Source organism: Schistocerca serialis, chromosome 2 (genome assembly GCF_023864345.2).
Source record: "Schistocerca serialis cubense isolate TAMUIC-IGC-003099 chromosome 2, iqSchSeri2.2, whole genome shotgun sequence".
NCBI classification, from domain to species: Eukaryota; Metazoa; Arthropoda; class Insecta; order Orthoptera; family Acrididae; genus Schistocerca; species Schistocerca serialis.
The window spans coordinates 1,157,909,311-1,157,932,190 of record NC_064639.1 but is presented as its reverse complement, the minus strand read 5'-3'; the positions used below and the strand labels follow the sequence as shown (position 1 = coordinate 1,157,932,190).

Sequence of the window (22,880 nt, the reverse complement as noted above, 5' to 3'; positions counted from 1 at the left end):
CTGGTTGAGGAAGATACTCCATTACCTACTGTGTCCCACGAGTGATAGGACAAGTCTCTTTCCACTCTCGAAGTGAAACCATCATTGTACGAGACTTGGTCGTAATTCTTCCGCACAAAAACTCTGTTACGGTCAGGAGGGTAACTTTCATGGATTTAGACACTGTTAAGAGCAACATTTATGTCCCAAGTGAAACGAGCATTTATTTCATGGTTGGGATTCGCTTGCCGCGTCACCAAATGCTTAGTTGAGATCCGCCAGCTGGTATGATAATGCTCTCTCTGCGGCAGCGATCGGTAGCGGCTGCTGTGCGATGGATCTCATTGTCTGGAAATTTTTGGAACAAATTTGTTGTGTATCCGCGTTTCGCGTCACTGATTTTTTTTCCGCGCGGCTGGTTGCGGGACAGAACTAATGACATATTTCGCCACGGACGTCAGAGGCAAAGAAACCGTGTCGAGGTGTATCGGTCGCAGTACTCGACCGTGAAACGCAGATGGAGCACTCTGCCGAGTAAACACTGCAGGCGGCCCTGGACACCGAGGGCGCTCGTGCGTTTGTGTTTCCCAGATGGCGCGTCCGTTAAAACACTTGTCGCCGCTGCAAGCCATTTCTCTCGGACCGTTTCAGTGTGATGGTTTCCGGATCCCCTATGCGTTCTCACGAAGCTTTCCAGAGAAGTCTTACATCAAGTGAGGAAGTGACTAGCCCCCGTGGGACAGCTAAAGGCGACGGAGGATTTATATGGGATGCAATTTTCAAATGGTTTTCCGCCTCCACTTACAAAAATGTCCAGCTAACATCAATTTATGTCCGATATACGTATACAAATAATCACAATGTGAATATAACGAACGTTAAAAATACGTCGTTAATGACATCAAGTACGTATGACAGGAATATTTGTCCGTTGCCCATGTTATTTTTTTTTTCCATTTGGATAAGGAGTGATGGACGAGGAATCGGGTAACACGTAGATCAGATCTGAATAGAAAATGGTGTAAGGAGTAATTAATATTTCCTACTGGTTACCAGAAGCGGAAGTCAAAACGTTGCGTGAAAAAGTTACGAACTTCCTTCTCAACCTACGGCTATACTCTGCGAATGCTCTGTACAGAACACGGCAGAGGGTACTTTGCGTACCACACATAAACAGTTACTTTCCATAACTTCCATGTAAGGAGCGTGGGAAGAATGATTCCTTACGTATCTCCTCCTGCAGTATTGGTTTTACTTCCTCACAATGCTACGCTCCAGACATACTGGTTCAGAAACTTTTCCCATAATTCTGTAAAAATAACCAGTACCAGTGTGTGTTGTCCAGAGATCATGGTGCCACACCAGTGTTGGCAACACATGTCGATAGCACAGACGTTAGCGAGGTCTAGCTGCATCCGTAACAACGTATGGGAGACGCTCCTGAAGACTGCACCTCCCCCTCAACACAGCAGCGCCCACACACCGGAGGTCAATATAGAGCCGAGCATGGAAGCGCTCGCCCCCGTTCCTGCCCCCATCTGAAGGAGTGAACATCATAGTGTGGGACCAACAAGCTGTTAACGAACTTGTACCGTCGTAAATGTCAAACCCTGCACCTCAAGAGAACTGTTTATTAACAAGTACATCAAGTGATGGCTTGCTAGTCAATGACAGTTCTAAATTGTACAACAATCCTGTGGCAAAGAACTGTGTCAAAGTAAATCTTTTATTCACTAGTGTAATAAAGTGAACTAATGTTTCACCTGTTCTACTTTGATGAGTCTTCTCCCAGAGCAGTCCAAGAAACCGCAGTTGTGACTGGACGAAAGTAGTTTCGTCTGGTCATAACAACCGGTACATCTCATGACCATTCTCATTTATATCCTTCCTACTGAAAAGAAGTGTTTCATTTCATTTTTTGTTCTCACCATTTAAGATACTTGTCAAGTTACTACTCTTCTGTCTACGATTTCAATCGTTTTCATCCATGTTTTGTGTATTCCTACATGAAATTGTCAGCTGCGTTGCTTGTACATTTCATTAGACATTTCTTTTAACTCTTCCACAGTTTCTACCAGACGGCTTATGCTCTCCACGAACCCCCCACCCCCTTTTGAGTTGAAATACGGTTCTCTTGAAGTTTTGTTTTTGTTCCTATTCAGAACTTTTGTTTCACCTCTTCCATTCTATTACAAACTGGAATCGAAAGTAAACGACATTATTGGTCTTGTGACGTTGAAATAAATGACCTGGCAGCAGATTGGAATTGGAGTCGTGGATGTCAGAGTACAAACTCCGTTACCAGTTTTGGGATGCTCTCGCACCATTTTCGACAAAAATATACTCTACGTAATATTTATTTCCCTATTCTCTCAATATTGATAAACGTCCGATGCAATATACGTACCATCCATAAGCTACAACTATCTCATATTTTTCTTAGCACTAGAACGAATTCATGATTTTTCACTTCTCTTGCAGAACTTGGTTCTGCAGAAATTGTAGGCTGCTAGTCTGTCTGTGTAGCAGCATTCGTGAGAAAGAGCCACACAGACTGAGCAAGTCAGCAACGTGGTGGTCCACCTCTGACCATTATTCAAGCAGTTATTTGGTTTGGCATTGATTGAAAGACTTGCTGCTGAGGGATACCGTGCCAAATTCTGCCCTACTGGCGCCTTAGATTGTCAAAATGCCGAACCGCTCGAGGGACGTAGTGCGAAGGGGTTTGCAAGCACGGAGACGAGCAGCAGGAACTCTCTCTCTGTGTGCGGGAGGCCACTGTCTTGCTGAAACGTAAGCACAGGGTGGCAACAAAACAGGGTGTGGAATATCGTCGACGTACTGCTGTGCTGTAAGGATGCCGCGGATTACAACCAAAGAGGTAAAGAGGGCACCCCAGACCATAACTCCTGGACTCCTGGTTGCCGGGCTGTGTGGCGGCCGGCAGTGAGCTGACCACCCCCCAGCGCCGTGCGGGGTGTCTCGAGACACCTCTTCTCTGGTCATCGGAGCTCAGCGCGAAGCGGACCTCATCACTGAAGACAATTCTACGGCATCCAATGAGATTACAAGCTGAGCGTGGTCGACGCCAATGTCAACGGGCTTGCTGGAGTACAGGGGTAAATGGTGGTCGGAGCAAGACGCACCGTGAGCCGCCTATTAATGGCTTTTATGGTCACTGTAGCGGAAGATGCACGTCGGATCGGCGCTAATGATGAGTGTGGGGCTCCGAGTGCCTCTGTGACGAGTGCTCGGTCCCTACGTTGCGTCTTACCTGCAGGTCGGCCGCTTTCTTCTTGACGCTGTGTTCGGGCACGGCTCACTCATTCCTGTCAATTCCTGTCAAAATCTTCGAATAGCGGGGTGGGTCCCACTCAAATGTCGAGTGATTTGCCAACTACTGCAACCGGCTTCTTTGAGCCCACTACACGTCCACTCTCAGACGCTGACACCTGCGTGTATTATTCACCCGCCTATCTGCGAGGCATAGTTACTGTCCGACTGAGTATTCAGAATGGAATTCTCGAATAATTTCTGCCCTGGTATCGCCTCTCACGTGTTTACTGTCCTTGCCAGATGGGCGGTGAAATTACGCTGCAGCGTCACACATTAAACCATCGGCCGCCAAAGTTTACAGTTTGGTATTTTCCGTCGATGCGTGTATGAAGATCAATTTGTAACCAGTTTGCATAACTCCTTCGTGGTGAGTCGTTTTTTGTCATAGAGTGTATTTTTTGAAGATAAACTGATCTTCACGCAGTTCCTTTACAGTTTGTCCTTACATTCTCCTGCATATTTTGGCCGAGTATTTGTAAGTGATAAATGTCCCGTGAGCACCTCACAAACAATTTTACCGTAGGATAACCAAACGTACTAGGAAGAGATGGAGATGGAGGAGGTAAGAAGCGGGGGTGAGAAGAGGAGGGGAGGAATGAGTGGATGATAAACGAGGAAAGAAGACGGACAGACGGGAAAGATAAGCAGGCTGTCAGTGCCGAAACGCCAGCAGAAAAGTTTCCGTGTGACTCAGCAGGCTAAGCCGGCCTCCCGGCGAGGAGAGCAAAAAGCGAAAACCGTAATGCCCAGGTGGAGCGGGCGCGGCAGGCGGGTGATCCAGCCCGAGGCGCAAACCGGTCAAGCGCGGCGCTCAAGGATGCTCCAAACGGCGGGCTCTCCAGCGCCGACTTGCCTGCGGATACGGCTGTACCGAAAACAACGCACGTTCCTGCAAAGTACACTGCGGAACCCGCTTTCACTTCAAATTCGCTCAAGTGTCAAAACCGAAACCGAGTACTGAGCCAGACGGCGTAGTAGCTAAGGCACCTCGAGGAGATTGACTCAGATCACTCCCTCTGCGAACCTGTCACCCCCGAATTTCTCCAGACACCTTCCGGCCGTTCTCATTCAACGATTTTGTTACACGGTGTACGGAGAAAGCAGGTATGCTTCTCGTAATCGTTAACGAGGCTCCAGCGGCCGTCTTTATCTGAGCCGGTTCCCCGGCTCTGTTGGCCTAGATGTCGATGGAATGTTAGACTTTACCCAACCTTCCTTCTGAAATGAGCTCTGTGTACAAGCTGACTCCTTTGCTACCCACCGTCCGTTATTTATTAAATTTCATTTATTCTTTCATTTCTTCTCTTCACAAGGAATGTGCTACAATTTTTCAGATCCACTTGGTGCATGTTATCTGTTGCACAGAAACTCAAATAACATCTTTACTAGCAGGAATCACAGGAATATGCGACGTTAACATACGCAGATGGATCACTAAATGTGACAGAAAATGACATTCTCTGAAGCTGAATCTCAAGTCGAAGCTCATACGCACATAGTTGCCCACTTATTCCTTGAGTTACTTTCCTTTTTAGATGCGAGAGAGAGAGAGAGAAGCAGTATTACTTGTAGCTGCACATTTTATTGTGACGATCGTTGAAAGGGGTCAAACTGTGGCCTTGCTAGTGGCGGAATAGTCTTTCTGGAAGACTACCACACAACCTGGACGTGCTGCGTCGGTTCTGCAACGATGCTGATATGAGTGGTCGCGTGAACACTCTCACGCCCGTAGACTGCGTTGTGGACGTCAGCGCGGCGCTGACGCCCAGCTGGATCGTCGTGTTGTTAAGGGCAGCAGTGGCAGATCGTGCAGCTACCACAGCACAGGTAAGAGGTCTTGTGAGCAACACGAGCCGTTGCCAGCTGGTTACTATCAGTGGGACTAGGGGCACGCGCGTCTTCCACTCAAGTCACAGCAGCGACTGCTGCCGTCAGATCACTTGGATTGAGGCGCCGTGATTTTCAGCGGTGAAAGCAGACTCTGCCTGCAAGCCAGTGAGTTGAGGTAAGTGCATGCGACGTAGACCTGGTGAGTGCTGCTTCGTAGAGTGCATTCGTCAAAACACACTGGCCCCACCTCAGGCCGTATAGTCTGGAGCGCGATAAGCTACAACTCTTGTACACCTTCGGAGTTTCTGAAGGAGACGCTAACCAGCACTCGGTATACGCAATCGCTGTCAGACCCATTCTTTCGCCGTTCCTTCTGCGGGAAGGTGATGTGTTCTTCCAATAGGGCAATCCTCGGCCACATAGACAAGATGTGCAGCAACGTCCGTGGAAAGCACATCTCCGGACTTGTCCTCAATCGAGCACTTGTAGGCTACGACGGGACGAAAACTGACTCAAGCGACTCGTCAACCAATAACTCTTACAGATCTACGTGAACAGGACGAGCAGCCGTGGCACGCCGTATCCCACGACGGTATTCAGCATCTTTATGTTCTACTGGTTGCCAGAGTGAGCGCCGGCACTGCCGCCCGTGGACGCTACACGACGTACTTAATATGAGTGTTACAGCGTAGTTCGGTACCTGGTACCTCAGAACCGCTAGTGCTGTTGATATGTAAATATGATCTTTCATGCACTCCATATGCACTGTTGTAACACAAAACTTTAGTGAATTGGAAACCTCTAACATGATATACTACTTTTTAAGGGTAATGAATACCTTCAAAACGATCTGCAAAGTGGGAGACTGCCCTCGAATGACCTCCGCCCCTGTCGTTTCTTGAATGAGGGTGATCGGATCAGATTCTGTGGCCACCACCTCCGAAGTGTCATTGAAACAATTGACCTCTGGTTTTATCGTCATCCACGCTGCACAGGCGCTCGAAGCAGTTGTAGTGGTGATAGCAGTAGTATTAGTAGTATAGTAGTTGTTGTTGTAGCAACGAAGAGCCGCGTAGTGGCGGCAGTGTGGTGGAGTCGGCCGCGTCGTGGGGGAGGGGAGGGGAGGGGTCGCAGGTCGCCGGCCTTGGAGCACCTCCAAGGCTGGGGCATAGGTCGCCGCCGGCACGACCGCGCGCCCAACTTGCAAGCGACGCGAGCCGCCTCGGCAAACGCGGCCTCCGCTCCCGAACACTCGCTACATGCTTCCTGCGAAGCCTGTACCAAGACGATGTTCACGTGCGTTGAAACAGGTACGTGTCTGAATCGACGTCAACAAGAGTCCCAAACCAATTTACTACTTGTTTCATAGGGAGGCTCTGATAGGTATGGTAGGAACTATCCTATGAACAAAAATAACTCGCAACGATGCCGTCTGCTGTTACGAGCTCCTGCTACGTTTCGGTTATGTTTCGGAATTGACTGCATTTCCGAACTGTTAGTGTTACAACCACACAATCATTCTGATGTAATCGATTGTGGTCTCGGGATGATACAACCTACGGTTACTTCAAATATGTGGACTTTCAGTAAAAATGTGAGGTAATTTTGAAAAATTTGGTGAAAACCACTGAGCCTGGAAAGGTAGGACTACTCACTGTTTACCAAAAAAAGAAAGAGGTCAAAATAATTACCCCAAAACAGTGAGGACACGAGTTAAATACTGACGATTCCACTGTGTACCTGACATTTTCTTAATTTGTTGGCTTTCGTAAAGAGCTCATACAACCATCTCAACACAGGAAATATTATGTTACAATTGGTTTTGATAAGTCATGGTAAACATTATATGAACGCTTTCAGAGCAGATTTTTTTTCTGGAAGCAAGATAGTTTTTCTTTGTGTCGTAATGCTCTTAGGTGATTTTTTAATGATTTTGGGTGCAATATTTATGCAAAAACATGTATCCGTTTTCAAAATATAGTTTGTACACTTGGCTTCATTTTATGGACTAAAATAATTAAGAAAAACTCTATTGTAATGAATAGTAACATAATCATTCAATAATTATCGTGCAAAGCAACAATAAAAATGTTCAATTATACAATAGAATATACCGAACCAACAACACCTGTGTGTTCTGGAGGTGATGAGCTCGCTACTGCACTGACTTGCCGATGTTTTCATAGTGATGCCCAGGAGTCGGCAGCACTTGCGCACGGTGAAATGACTGAACGTTCACAAATGCGTACCTCAGGTTCCCACTGGGGAAAAAGACTTCTGTTGCAGCGAAGGCACAGTAAAATTAATATACACGATTGTGGCGAGAGCGTCTGAAAGGGTTAAATCTCACCCTGGTACGATGTAACATCGTAGGATTAACAATGGAACTATTCGACATAAAACAACATTTACAATCAGAATAAACGTAAACGAATACACAAGACGAAAATGGAACACAGGGTGCACAGTGGTAGTATCCTATAGAAATCCTACAGGTAACACATAACAAATGATAAATCGCCTTTGGTAGTCATTTGGGCTATTCCCAGTTCAACTCACATTAATGACTACATATGTAAATTAACAATAAAGTGTTCTTTGTATCTCCTGTGAAAATTGTTTCGAAAGCTGCGGGTAGAGTGTGTAACTACCACGTATTTTAACCGACAGTAGTATGGAAATGATACAATCTACGGTTATTTAAAAAATGTGAAAATATGCGGTAATTTTGACAAACTTAGTTAAAATCAGTGCGTATGAAACTGTAGGAGTATTAACTGTTTGCCAATAATGTAAAAAATCAAAATAATTGCTTCAAGATAAAGAGGTCAACTGTTTCTTATGGACACTTCCAATGCGTAACTGATTACCACGCATTTGTACTTAAAGCCGAGTAGTAATCTACTTTTCGCTATTAAGTTTCTGTTTATTTCGGAACCGATTGCCTTATTTCCGAATTATTAGGCTTCTGATCACACGATAAGTGTGACATTTTATCAGTGCATGAGAGTGTTGACAAAAACTGTTAGTTTGTTGTTAGTTTCCTGAAAAACATGTTGCAGTTTATTGTTCGTATGCTTATCATCAGTTATGTTTACAGGGGTAAAGAACTGTCAAATAATTTGTGTTGTACTAACAGTGTACAATAATCATTCTTCCATGCATAGGCTCCCGATGTAACTGATAATAAGTCGGATGTTCTGCGCTTTCACGTAGCCATGTAGGCTTGCTTCACATTTCAGGATCAACCCATCCATCACGAAAAGACTGTTCCAGTACTGGCGATGAGACACACCATCTGAATTGGCCAATCGATCCACTACCTTTACTTCATTGTTTTAGTATGTTTATGCACCATTCTACCAGTAGCTGCTACTGACACACACGTCTGAAACGTAAAATGATACTTATATTTTCTCATACTTAATTTCAGGCTCACTCATAAATCATCTAGTTTGTAATCGGCTGAAACAGGTGTGGGACCTGCCACGGAGTCCGAGCAACGGTTCGGAGGATTTATGTATCGGAGGTTTTCGTTCCCGCTCAACGCCGGATACATCGCTTGCGTCGTACTTGAAACTCCAGTGTCAGTCTTACGTTCAACAGATAATGATCAGTCTGTATCTTACTACCCACCTCCACAGCCGACGCGTATCACACTACCGGTTGGGATTACACTGTATTTAACAGGCCCTTCCTATGTCGGACTTTGTGTAGAAATAATAGGTTCCGTAGTCTTGAGGAATGCCTTTTTCTTAACGAATTGCTGGAGCAGTATTCCTACATGATAAAGCTTTTGGTCGCTCTGGACAGACACAATTACGTGTAAAGGAAATTTCACGGATCAAATTCTGAGGCCAGTGTTTGCGCCGTTAACTGGGAGACTGCGATTTTTTATTTGTAAAATTGATGTTTTTGTTGTACAAATAGGATCCATTAATTGATGATCTTTAAATTATTGGGCTTATCCACTTCATATATTTAGTGCAGAATCGTTGAACTTCTCAATTCTTTCTATAGCATTCCTCGAAGACAGTTAACAAGAATGTGTAGGTTCCAGCATACTTCATTAAGTCACAGCTGTGCGTGGTGTGTGTGAGTGTATGTGTGTGTGTATCATCAACCGATTCGCGGAAGCTACACGGTATTTAGGTTGCAATTAACCGCATTCTTCTCATTAGCAGCGAGTTGGGACGTGGCGGATAGTTTCTCTGGCCAACAGAAGCGGTCATCGAGCCCGGCACTCCCTACAAAGAAGAGATCCACTGGAGTGTGGAAGGATTTGCGGCGTGGCGGCAAGAAATTCATGCAAGTGGCGGTGTCGGGAAGTCGTTCCGGTTTTCTGGGTCTAGCGGCTCTGTGAGACGTCCTCGACTTACTTTTCAGTACGAAGCCGTCCGTTATTCCAACATCTGTCACTGCAGTTTACTGTCTATATGGCATACATTTCTGAAATCTATATTTATTAGCGATCAGATTACGATTTTGGTTTGGAGGTTTAGAGGAGGAGGAGGAGGATATTAGTGTTTAACGTCCCGTCGACAACGAGGTCATTAGAGATGGAGCGCACGCTCGGGTGAGGGAAGGATGGGGAAGAAAATCGGCCGTGCCCTTTCAAAGGAACCATCCCGGCATTTGCCTGAAGCGATTTAGGGAAATCACGGAAAACCTAAATCAGGATGGCCGGAGACGGGATTGAACAGTCGTCCTCCCGAATGCGAGTCCAGTGTGCTAACCACTGCGCCACCTCGCTCGGTCGGAGGTTTAGAGTTTTGGGGAAGAGTAAGAAGAGAATATTGCTAAAATATATTATGCAGATGCTATTTGTCTCCCATCCACACTTAAAAATGTAGAAACGTATATACTAGTTACAAAGTCATGTAACCTGTATCCCAAAAGATATTTACACTGTCATACGCGTGCTTCTGTATTTTTACCTGTGTACAATCATGCCAGAAATACGCCATCACGCGGTGCTATTATGGTGCTCATTAACATTAGTATGAAGAAGCCAATTATCAGTATGCAAAAGTATCATATTTCCCAGTGTTACGTTACGTCACTGTCCTCCTCCGAGCATTAAACTGCTACCTTTAAACTAAAAGAATACGCTACGTTTCTCTCAGTAACGACTCTGAGACTCAACGCCAGTACCCATTCTCCCGGGGCCGTTAATAGAGAAGTTCGGGACTCATATTCTTGTTCGGCTATCCTGAAGTAGATTTTCCTTTGCGAATGATGCAGTGGTTCCTTCAGCAAAGCTACGACTTATCTGTTCCGGCACACTTTTTCAACTGAGTGTGTTCTCAATCTCCAGTAGCCTCGATGTTGACTTCAAGCTTTACGTTTCCCTTTTTTAATGGTCCCACAGCATTGTGGGAGATCTTTTAGTAGTATGTCCAGCAGCATGCGAGATTTGGAGAGGGATTATGACAAACTGGAGGTTACTAGACGCTAAGTGAAGCGTGCTGTGTTAGCTGATCTGTCGGAAGAACAGCCGCTTAAGGGAAGTGTCCGGCTTTGAGTCCCAAATCGGCACAAAATTTTAAATTGTTACAAGTTGTCAGCTCTACGCTTCGTGAAATCTGTTTAGCTACTTGTAAAGTCTTAACGCGCTTTTATCGTGGAGCAGTAGTGGAAACGCAGCTTAAATGCTATAAAAGAAGTCTATACTCAGTCATCAATAGTCAACAATAGTATATAATTTTACATTTTCCTCTTTATTCTGAACACGGGTTAAGAATAAACGGACGGAAGGATGTAAGTAGTGAGGAAAGAAGGGAAAAGAGAGTAAGAAATTCCGACAGATATTTAAGGAATGAAGAAGGAAATCAGGTGTTATTAAAGGATAATTATAGAAGATGTATAAGGAAGAGTCAAAATCATACAGCTACATACGACGAGAGCTTACATTGAAAAAAGCACCTGCTTGCAATTATAGAACTTTTCTGAATGTATTTATTTCTTTTGGAAAGTAGACATTCTTAGGAAATTCGTATGTAAGCGAGACTTTGGCTGTGGAATCGTGTACGTGTGATTTCGTAGAAGAACGTTAAACGTAAAGTAGGCAGATGAAGTACAAAATAAAGAGGTTTTGGAATATGACAGGATTTCTTTGGTATTGTTTCATGTTTCGTGTTGTCCAATTTGGCTGTGATTTAGCGAAGCCAGTGAATAATGTGTGTGTGAGAAAATCGGTTGTGGAGACGGACTGATCTGTAGCGCAGTCAGAGGTTTAGGTTAGGTTGGAATATTACAGTCTGGCTATGGTTTAGCGAAGGTGAGTATTGCGACTGGAGAAAAACTGGCTGTGGTGACGGACCGATCTTTAGCATTACCCAATGATCGTCTCAAAAACTCTATGCCGTACTCTCGAAATGTCTGATTCCTGGCTTTGTGGTAACGAGAAACCTATGAGTACAGTGGAAATTTTATGCAATATCGCGTATTATATGATCACATGTTGCACAAAATATTCCATTATGCCCCTACGCAATTTCATAAACACCATGACGACGTTTATCGAACGCTACTTTATCATTGATTCGCCATTTTGTCTAGTAATCAGACTTATGATTCATTGTGTTCACTTCCCATCATTCATCGTACAATCAGTTTCCATCTGCAGCCGGCCGTGGTGGTCGAGCTGTTGTAGGCGCTTCAGTTCGGAACCGCGCGATTGCTACGCTCGCAGGTTCGAATCCTGCCTCGGTCATGGATGTGTGTGATGTCCTTAGGTTAGTTAGGTTTAAGTAGTTCTAAGTTCTAGGCGACTAATGACCTCGGATGTAAAGTCCCATAGTGCTCAGAGCCATTTGAACCATTTTTTTCTCATCTGCAGCACACAACGCAAAAGTCTCCGACGCCGTAAGTACGCTTTTACAGAAGAAACTCTGTAACGTAGCAACGATGACGTTGCCTCGAGCAAACGTATCTCCTCGCTCATCAGAGTGAAAGTGTATTTGATGGCACTGCTAGCAAAAAATTATGTACAGTGAAGAAAAACGTACGTATGAGGACATATTCCTAAGTTTTCTTTTGGGATACTTACTACGTTATCACTAACTCACTGTCATGTCTTATGAAAAGTTTTTAATGTGGTAACATTTTATAACACAAGAGAAAACAGTCATGTTACCCAAGAAACAACCTAACTACTCAATACTGTACTTTCTTGTGTCCAAGGCAACATAATTCTTTATTTAGCGCACAGTGAATTATCCAGAGAAGACTAGGGAAGTGACGTGGTCGGATTCGTCCTCACCCGGCAACGTGCGATGACGTTATCGTGTCGTTTATTATTGTCTGGACCGGCCGACCAGTTTTTCAAGTTCGGTGACTTAAGAGCAACAGCTGTCCGAAGGCCGACTCGCGCTGCTTGTTTCAATTACAACTTTTCACGTGGGCGTGTCACGACAACGCGGTCTGCGTGCAGAATGACAGTGCGCCTTCGTTCTCAGTGCCATCCGATACTGGCGTGGGTGCGGCTCGCTCTCAACTAGTTAACGGTTTAGTAACGATGTCAGTTCCGAACGCACAGGCGACCAAGTATGACGTTTCGCATCAGGTATCACAATTTGTTGTATCGTTGATAGATACTAGCTGGCAATACACACTTGCACCTGGTTTGTTTATGCCAACGGAGAACTTCAAAAAAACGGCTCTAAAGAGCGCTACTACAGTCGATGTCGAATGACTTGGGTAGGTTGCCCTCATACAGGAGGCATGCCTCTCATTGCCGAGCGGATCCATTACCACTCAGCGTACGGAACAGAAAGTTTTCGTGGTTTATTGAAGATGAAGGGGGCGAAACGATGAGTAACATGTGAGTCCCGACAGTGCCGTGTGCCGTCCTGTTGCTCCTTAGGGACACCGGGGCAGGCATTCGGTGGTAGTGAGGTCTGCCCTCCCCGGAGCAGATGCTGGTGTCACTCCGTCGTCCATTTAGGGGAGTAGCCGACAACAACATGGTTGCTTAAGGCACAGTGACTCACGACGGCAGTTTTTTTTTTTTTTCAGCACGTTCCTGGCAGGAAGCAGAGCTTTGCAGAAGATTGCTGGTAGTGGGGCCACGAAATGACCATGAAAATGCTTGCTTTATGTTCCTCAGGCTAATTAGTTGAAAGGCCTGAAAGTTGAGGCTGTATATAAGAGTTTCTTTCTCGCGAAACAGGGGCTCGGTTAGCAGTCCGCCTGGGTACAGGAGGCAAATTTTAAGTGTAACCTTTCTGAAGCTCGAAGTCCCAGGTGAACAATAAAGTTATTTTTCCAACATGGAATGCCTACAAGAATTCAACAGTGCTTCCTGTGTGAGAGTGTGAACCTTTGATTAACAATTTCTGCTTGCTTGTTCCTTGTGTTCTGGTCAAAGTGCACACGCCAGGTAGGCTCGGTGGCAAGAGGCCTCACATTAATGTGTGGAGCTAGTAGCTAGCTTGAGGCAGCGCTCAGTGAAAAAGACAAACTCAGTTAGATACAAGTGAAAACAATCATAAATGAGGAAACACCGTCTGCATCACAGCTGTTGATTACCGAAAACAGTTTTCAATCTGCGCTGCTGATCATCTGCACCGCAAAGTGCAGTTTGTCCGTCGGCACTTTGTTGAGAATCGTACTTTGTGGCCACAGACCCGAAGACGATCTGGAGCGTAGATTGAAACCGGTAGTCAAAAATAGGAAGTTGTGTTTCACACACTGTTAGTTTATTTATTATAACAAAAGATATTACGTATTCTAAGATGTAACGTCAATTATGGAACCAATAAATTACCTTCGTTTCTGTGGAAACTTGAAGTATGGTTATCGTGAAGAGATTTACTGCTCAATTGTCGAGAGCATATCTATCAATTAGAATCAAGTAACGGATTAGTTCCTTCCATATGTTTCCTACCATCGGCCATCACGATTAAATGAGGGAAACTGGAGTTTTTGCAGAGGTGAATGTACCTGCAAAACCGTTCTACTGGAATAGACGTGAAACAGAGGGTGAAGGTTTCGGGACGCATACGACTTTCCTCCGTCACACATCGTAATGTCGCTTTAAGAGTAGAAATGGAGACGTAGAACGTAGATGACATAGTCATACGATGGTGGTAACTATATTAACCTCAATCTTGTTGCGAGGGTACTAGCCGTAGGACGTGTGTAGCTATAGCAGCGTCTGGTTAGACTTACGTGGGGCACATTAGTTACGTTCTGAGAATCACCACTCCAATGAGAGGAGATTACAGGTGCAAGATGCGATTCCACTCCCACCGCATTTCAAATTCCACGTTCACGTAATTTTTTCCGTCTTTGCATTTTTATATTATTTTGCTAGCTGAAGAACCCGACGTTTCCCCTCTATTGATTTTGCCAGTTTTCTGTTAGAAACGAGACCTTTACATGTATTCCTGTAGTGGACCCGGTGTGAGATGATACCTGACAGTTCCCGTGCGCTGAGCGCAGCTCCTTCAGGTGTCCGCAACGCGATACTGGAAACTCCTCTATGATAACGCCTCTTCACAGCTCTATAGATGGCTATCGTTTTCGGCTACAGCTGCTGGCGCCTCGCACTTGAAAGCTGTGAAAAGCTCTGCCAGGTTTCGGGGTTTCCTTCGAGTTAACTCGACGGTAGCCGTGTCTTAGCAGTAAAGAATAAATGTATTGAAACTTCGTGAATGACGCTGCATTCTTTCACGCGTCTCGGGACTTAAGACGTCATATCTCTAGAATTATGTGCCGTGCAATGATATACTTGTATAGATATATTGAGAGACATATGTGGATACTGTGTGAGAAATTATGGTGCAAATAGAGCTGGTAGGAAAGAAGTAACAAATTTAAAGCTCTTGCATGATGCGGCAGTTTCTCACGCATATCAGTGTTTATGACCTAATATTTCCTGATGTATGTGTTATACAATGACACAGTTTACGAGGCGTAGGTGGATACTGTCTGCAAACTCTCCTGCCAATAGTGCTAGTAGCAAAGAGCTAATAAATTTAAACATCGCGCACACTGCGACAGATTTCTCATGCATCTCATCGCTTACGACGCCATATCTCCGAACTATGAGAGATAGGGCAGCTCTTATCCCGACAGCGATTGTTGCCTGACGGTAAGATATATGTGTATCAAGTTTGATTGAAATTGGTACGGTGGTTTAGGAAGAGATTTCGAACACACACACACACACACACACACACACACACACATTTTTATAATATATATGAATGCAAAACTGCTCCTGCTCCGTAAAAATCCACATGGATAGCACAAACAGAGATCCTGCGAAATTCAGCTCGCTTTGTTCCTTCATGAGAACTACAGCGCCGTAGACAAAGACAATCGGGTTACTGCCATATTCCTTGAATTCAGGATGGCATTTGACACCCCGTCCCACACTGTCATTTGGAAAAAAAAAAAAAAAAAAAAAAAAAAAAAAAAAAAAAAAAAAAAAAAAAAAAAAAAAAACGAGCTTATAGAGTATCGGGTCAGATTTTCGAAAGAATTCAACACTTCCTTGCAAACAGAATTCTACATGTCTTTCTTAATGGAACGAAATCGACTGATGTGAAGGTAATTTCTGGAGTGGCCCAAGGAAGTGTAAATGATGTAGCAGAAAGCGTCGGATGCTCTATAAGGCTCTTCGCAGATGATGCGGCTACCCACAGCAAAGTAGCAACGCCAGAAGATAGTAACGATGTGCAGAACGACCTCCAGAGAATTGATGAATGGTGCAGGCGCTGGTAGTTGACCACGAACGTAAATAAATATAACATATTGCACATCCATAGGAAAGGAAATCCACTAATTTGCAGCTACGGGATTGATGACAAGCCACTGGAAATAATATCTGCCGTAAAATATCTAGGAGTAACTATCCAGAGCGACCTTAAGTGACAACATAAAACAAATACTGGGTAAAACGGATGGCAGACTCGGATTTATAGGAAGAATCTTACGGAAATGTAACTCATCCACGAAGGAAGTGGCTTATAAGGCGCTCGCTCGACCGATTCTTGAGTACTATTCATCTGTCTGGGATCCATACCAGATAGGACTGATAGAAGAAATGTAGAAGATTCAACGAAGAGCGGTACACTTCCTCACGGGATCGTTTAGCTGGCCACAGACCGTTGCGGAGATGTTCAACAGACTCCGTTGGCAAACTTACAAGAAAAGCCTTGTGTGTCAGGAAGGATCTGCTACTGCAATTAGGAGACAGCACTTTCCGGGAAGAGCCGGACAACATATTACTTCCCACAAATACGGCTCGCGTAATAACCACGAAGAGAAAATTCGAGCTATTGGAGCAATAGAGAGGCTTGCCGACAATCATTCTTCCCACGCGCTATTCGCGGCTGAAACAGGGTTGGAGGACTCCGTTAATGGTACAAGAAGTGCCCTCCGCCTCACACCATTAGGTGGCTGTCGGAGTTTGACGTAGATGTAGGTAATAGGGAATTTGCAACCGTTGTTATCAGTTTGATTCTGTATCAGCTCTAATTTTTGCGAACTTTACGTAAGGTGCGAGCGCCTTGTAAGGTTCACTGCTCACAGAATAAGCCCGAACAGGTGTTTAACGTGGGAGGGAAGTGCGACAGCGCCGTCCAGGACAAGCAGGCGGCGGCCGTCGCAGCCGGTGGGCTGGAGCCGCCGCAAGCGAGGCTGGAGGCTGGTCACGCCCGCGGCGACCACCCGCGGCGACATTGGCGGTCGCCCGAGGCTGCGGCCGCAAGTTCTCTGTCACAGTCCCGGTCTGCTTCCAGCGGCGCTACCTTATTGTTTCAGCTGAGCCTTGTCTCCAGTTCCGACCAGTACAAAAGGCTCGTCACTGATGCCGCGGATAAACTTTGTAACATATCATTGTTAATAATAGGTTGGTGCATTCGTCCGTAGCGTTTTTCCACAAGTTTAATAAACACAACAGACACACATAACAGACACGTAAGTCATTAATAGTACACTGAAGAGCCAATGAGACTGGTATAGGCATGCGTATTCAAATACAGAGGTATGTAAACAGGCAGAACATGGCGCTGGGACCGGCAATGCGTATATGAGACAAGTGTCTGTCGCAGTTGTTGGATCGGTTATTGCTGCTACAATGTCACGTTATCAAGATTTAAGGGAGTTTCTAAGTAGTGTTATAGTCGGCGCACGAGCGATGGGACTCAGGAGCTCCGAGATAGCCATGAAGTGGGGATTTTCCCGTACCACCATTTCACGAGTGTACCGTGAATATCGGGAATCCGGTAAAACATCAAAGCTCCGACAACACCTGCAAGAACGGGACCAATGACGACTGAAGAGAATCGTTCAACGTGACATAAGTGCAACCCTTCCGCAAATTGCATAGATTTCAATACTGGGACATCAACAAGAGTCAGCGTGCGAACCATTCCAGCTATTTACATTTACAACTATATGCTTATGGTATTTACTTACATTTATAAAGGACAATCAAATATTTTTCGCTTGAGGGCGTTGCTGCATTGTATATGCAACGTAGCGGGGCTCCAATACGTGTATCTATGTACCGACATGTACGTAGGTGAGTGATTAGGATGCATTCTTATCTTTTCTGCATGAGTGCAGTAACTGCGGAAATGTGAACTATGGTGACGTTATTACCAAATGCGCCGTACGCGATCGCCGTGCTTTTAGTTTTTTTGGTGGCTGCCGGAGGACAAGCACCGGTAGACATCGATCGGAGAGGGAAGAACGGTGAATTAGTTTGGATATTGCTCTTCTGTTTTTGTTCTTTTCGCCATTGAGAACATTTTCAGTTTCACTTATGCCCTTCTCTATGAAATATAATAACACAATGCGCCCTCACACCAGAAAACACACCCCTCAACACAGAATGACACACCATAACATACCACAAACAACTTACACACAAGATTAGCAATATCTTGAAAAGACATAAAATTAATCTATTCTTCAAGATAAATAGGACAAAACAACTAAAGCTGTAACAGAAGAGGGGGATATATACAACAGATCAGAATATCTGGACACGACTGCAATAAATTTTAGCCTCAGGTACAAAGAACACGCAAGAGCATTCTGGTGTGAATCTATCCATTCCATATATGCACACAATCTAATAAAAGAAAATAACCCTCACACTGGGATAAAAGCAGACATCGCAAACTTCTGGCATTACAAAAAATGTAAGGGAATGATCACTCTGCGGGAAGAATATTTCATACAGTAGGCCACAAATAAAAATGAAAACATTCTCAGTGACCAAAAGAGCATTAAAAGAAGAACAACATTCAAACTAATACATACATAGCCACTCACCACCTACCTTCCCTCCATCCCCATCCCTACAGCTCCCATGATCCCTCAGTGAGCCCTAAAGCATGAGACAAAGAGCATGTGCAGTGTGCTACAGTACAGTTTGTGTGCAAAGAAACCTTTAACTGTTATACATCAGTTGCAAGAAACCTGTGCTATGCGAATTTACAACTTACAGAGCAACAGATACAATCATAAGTAGGTCATAAAGTGGGTGCAAGTAAAACCACAGCTATGTAGGTGTAAACAGAATTAGCTAGATTTAAATAGACTGCCAAGGATCACTACAAATCTCAGATCAAAATATGTGCTATTACAAAGGGCTTTCAAAAAGTTTTGCACAGTCGTCTCTAATTTTTTTATTTTTTGCAGGAGAAGAATGGAATTTTTTGAGAACATACTTGGAACATTTAGCTATAAGTTGGCATATAAAAAAATTTTCTTTTATTTACAGGTGAGCTATAATGGACCGTGAAGTAGATGTCAGGTTGCGACAACGGTCGGTGAAGGAGTTCCTCATCAAGACCGGCGATAACTCTGCCACATCGATTCACAGGAAGTTGCTCCCTGTTTATGGGGAGGACACAGTGGATCGCAGCAGTATTCAGCGGTAGTTGCAGAGGTTTAAAGAAGGTGATTTCTCTCTACTGGACAATCCACGATGCGGTAGACCATCGACGGCAGTGAGTGATGTGAATGAGGACACCATTGATCAAATCACCCAAAATGACAGATGTGTGACGACACGAAAGTTTGCTGAAATGACTCGTTTGTCATTGGGTAGCGTGGTATCACTGGTAGAGTCACGAGGGTACAGAAAAATCTGTGCACGTTGGGTACCAAGATTATCGAGAAGAGAAATGAAAACAATGAGGAAGAATGTGTGCGAGGGCCCATGAAGACCTTTACTGAAGAGTGGAAACAATGTTTTGACGGCGTCATTACCCAGGATGAAACACAGTTGTTTTTGTCCGAACCTGAGAGCAAAACCCAATCCATGGAGTGGCGTCATCCAGGTTCCCCTCGGAAGAAGAAATCAAGACGTTAACGAACAGCAGGCCGAAAGGTGATGGCTTCCGTCTTCTGGGATCAGTGTGGTGTCAGTTTCATTGACTTTTTGGAACCTGGCTCCACAATTAACCGGGACCGTTACTGTCACTGGACAATCTGCGACGTACCATCAAGACCCACAGACCACAGCTTCAGGGTCAGCTCATCAGACTACACCATGACAATCCCAAACCCCATACAGTCCTTATGACGCACGAGAAAATCAGGAAAATGGGTTGTAAAATTGTTCCTCATTCTCCCTACAGTCTGGACTTGGCTCCGTCTGATTTTTACCTCTTTGGTCGTGTGAAGACCCACCTGCGCGGTAAAACATTTGATAGTGAGAAAGACCTTATTTCCTGTGTCAAGCGATGGTGTAAAAGTCGATCCCCAGAATTTTACCAAAGTGCATTTACATCATGGAAAGAAAGTTGGGCCAGATGTGTCACATCTGATGGAGGCTACATTGAGTAAGCTCAATGTGTTGCTAAATGTTCCAAGTATGTTCACCAAAAATTTCATTCTCCTCCTGCAAGAAATAAAAAATTAGAGACGACTGTGCAAAACTTTGTGAACGCTCTTTATAAATAATTTTCTTTGTACCATATACCAATGATTTTCTTTCTATTACAGACCACTGAAGGCCCATAGTAATGGATCGGCTAAATATGTTTGGTACATACAAATAAATTCACTTGCAAAACACACAACAATTCTTATCCATATAATAAAGCATAATCCTATCTATACAATAAAGTGTAGTTGCCATTTTCTACATAATAAAGCACAATAATAAAGCATAACGTATCATTTCCCGGAACACGCCCATGTGCTCGTTTCTGTGGCTGTTGTGTACGCCAGGGAAAGTGGTTTGTTCCAGTCTGGAAGTAATGTGCTGATATTTCCTAATCCTCCTAAATGTGTATTGGCCACAGCTGTCTAGGCTGACTTCAGAGGTAAGACTCATTGCAGTTCCTGCCAGGAAGCAATACCTTGCTCTAACGGTGCAAGGAGGATAAGGAAATAAGGCCAACGAAATTGCCTAAATTGCCCTTCTGATTCTGAATAGCTGGAAGGCCTAAATGTTAAACAATTTCGCGGAGAGGTCTGGAGCTCTGAAAATGACAGCAGGCCTCTCTGGTTCAGATGCCGTCGTGTGCTCGCGGGGGCGTACGTCGTGCTCTGAGGAGTGTTTCTGAAGTCAGTAGTTGGCAACCCAGCGTGGTCAACCAAGCTATTTCTACACTACGGAAAGTCTACAAGAATCGAAAGTGGGCTCCAGTCAGGCAGGGTGGTTTTCTGCTTAGGTACATTCCGGTTTTCTAGGCGACTGTTGCTTTTGGGAGAGCAGGCGGTCAGTATCAGAGGCCTAAAATTAGCTTGTGGAGCCAAGCTACGTGCACAGTCGCGTTGTCAGACATCGAGACGGACTTGGTGAGGTTTAATAGAAATCAGTACATTAAATTTGTTTCCGTGGAAATCTGAGAACGACGTTTCCACTTTTACGTTATTGACACTAAGTTGTTTTCTTGTTTTGTTATGTGTAGATTTCCGGCGGAAATTATGAGTAGCCAACTGGAGGCGGTGTAAGATCTGTTAGCGATGAACTTATTCCAGTCCGATGCACTGATTTCGGTGTCTTTATGAAAATGATTGGAGTGCTACATGACTTTTAAATACTGACTTTGAAGTATTGAGAAATTTAACCGTGATTCGAGAGATAAAAGGAGGTTGATGACCCTTATTAAGAAGGATTTTAGATGTGCTGCAGCGCAGGGAAGTAATCTGGGTCCGGCAATAATCCATTCTGGTTAAATCTGCAGAACACTACGTCGCCATAATTTGTCTCGCGCGCCCCACATCGCAGCACACGGTTTCTGGCCGAGGCCGCGAGAATTATTTCGCATCACGCTGCAGGAGCTCCGAGCCGCCACGGACTAAAGGAACGTTTCAACTTTTCAGGGCTTTCTCCACCTCTGTGTATTTGCGCCCTTGCATGAAACAGACTCAAATACATTTAGCGCGTTCTAGCGTATATTCTCAGGATTATGAGATCAAAAACAAGAGGTGTATGTGCATACACACACATACAGGGTGTCTGCACAAAGAAACGTAAGGCGCATTTTCTCTGGCCGGCAGATATTTGCAATTTAGTTTTTGCAATGTGTAAATGAACTCGGCCCAAACAAATGCTGTTCACCACGTTTTCCATGTGACGTCCAGTGTCGAAGGAAAGCGTCTGTTTGTTTCCAGTTAGAAACAAAATGATTTCGAAAATAGAATTTTACGGTTCCATTCGATAGAGCGAGCCAATGGCCTTGCCGCAGTGGTAACACCGGTTCCCGTCAGATCACCGAAGTTAAGCGCTGTCGGGCTGGGCTAGCACTTGGATGGGTGACCATTCGGTCTGCCGAGTGCTATTGGCAAGCTGGGTGCACTCAGTCCTTGTGAGGCAAACTGTGGAGCTACTTGATTGAGAAGTAGCAGCTGCGGTCTCGTTAACTGACATACGGCCGGGAGAGCGGTGTGCTGACCATATGTCCCTCAATATCTGCATCCAGTGACGCCTGTCGACTGAGGATGACACGGCTGCCGGTCGGTGCCGATGCGCCTTCAAGGCCTGTTCGGTCGGAGTTTAGTTTGGTTTTTATTCGATGGAGGGAACCCAAATTAGTCTAGCGTGACATTTATTTTATCGATACGTATTGACAGGGACAGTAAAACGCGAAGGATAACCGGTACTCCAACATTAATTGAGCAGCGTTGCAGCTTGGCGGTAACAGAGAGCGCGAGGCAGGGCGGCGCACGACGTGGGGCGAGTTGGATGGGGTCTGCTGCTGGACTGCTGGTGACTTTTCGTGTTTAACAGTCGTTAATAACACACTTCAATATTGATGAAGCGAGTATCTCACTAGACTAACTTCGGACTGCTTTATCGAATCGGCACGTTAAATTCCCCATTAGAAACATTTTTGTTTGCAACTGGAAACAAACCAACGCTTTTCGTTGACACTGGACGTCTGATGATAGACGCGATAAGCAGTATTTATTTGGTATGACGACAGTTATACATTACGAAAACGAAATTAAATATATCTGCTGAAATACCGGAGAAAAGCCGCTTGACGACACATAGGAGGGACACCCGGTATATTGTTGCAGGGCACAGACCGGGACAGACAAACGAATAAATAAAATGAAATAATACTGTATCAATAAACATTTATAATAAGAACTGCACATCAAGAACTGCAAAAATAACGCATTACTAATCGGAAGCGAAAGCAGAGCACCTCTACGCAAAGGACTGTCTAGCGATGAGCTATAAAGTAAACAAACTGGAAATGGCAAAAAAAGTAAACAAACTGGAAATGGCAAAAAAAGTAAACAAA

At 44.6% G+C, this 22,880-nt stretch overlaps 1 protein-coding gene and 1 pseudogene across 1 annotated transcript in view; one reads left to right on the top strand and one right to left on the bottom strand.

The window, feature by feature from the left end:
* Positions 1-22,880, bottom strand: part of LOC126456684 (uncharacterized) — an 856,126-nt gene that overhangs the window by 820,925 nt on the left and 12,321 nt on the right. The gene's annotated exons all lie outside the window — the stretch shown is intronic.
* On the top strand, positions 21,797-21,914 carry LOC126459393 (5S ribosomal RNA; annotated as a pseudogene).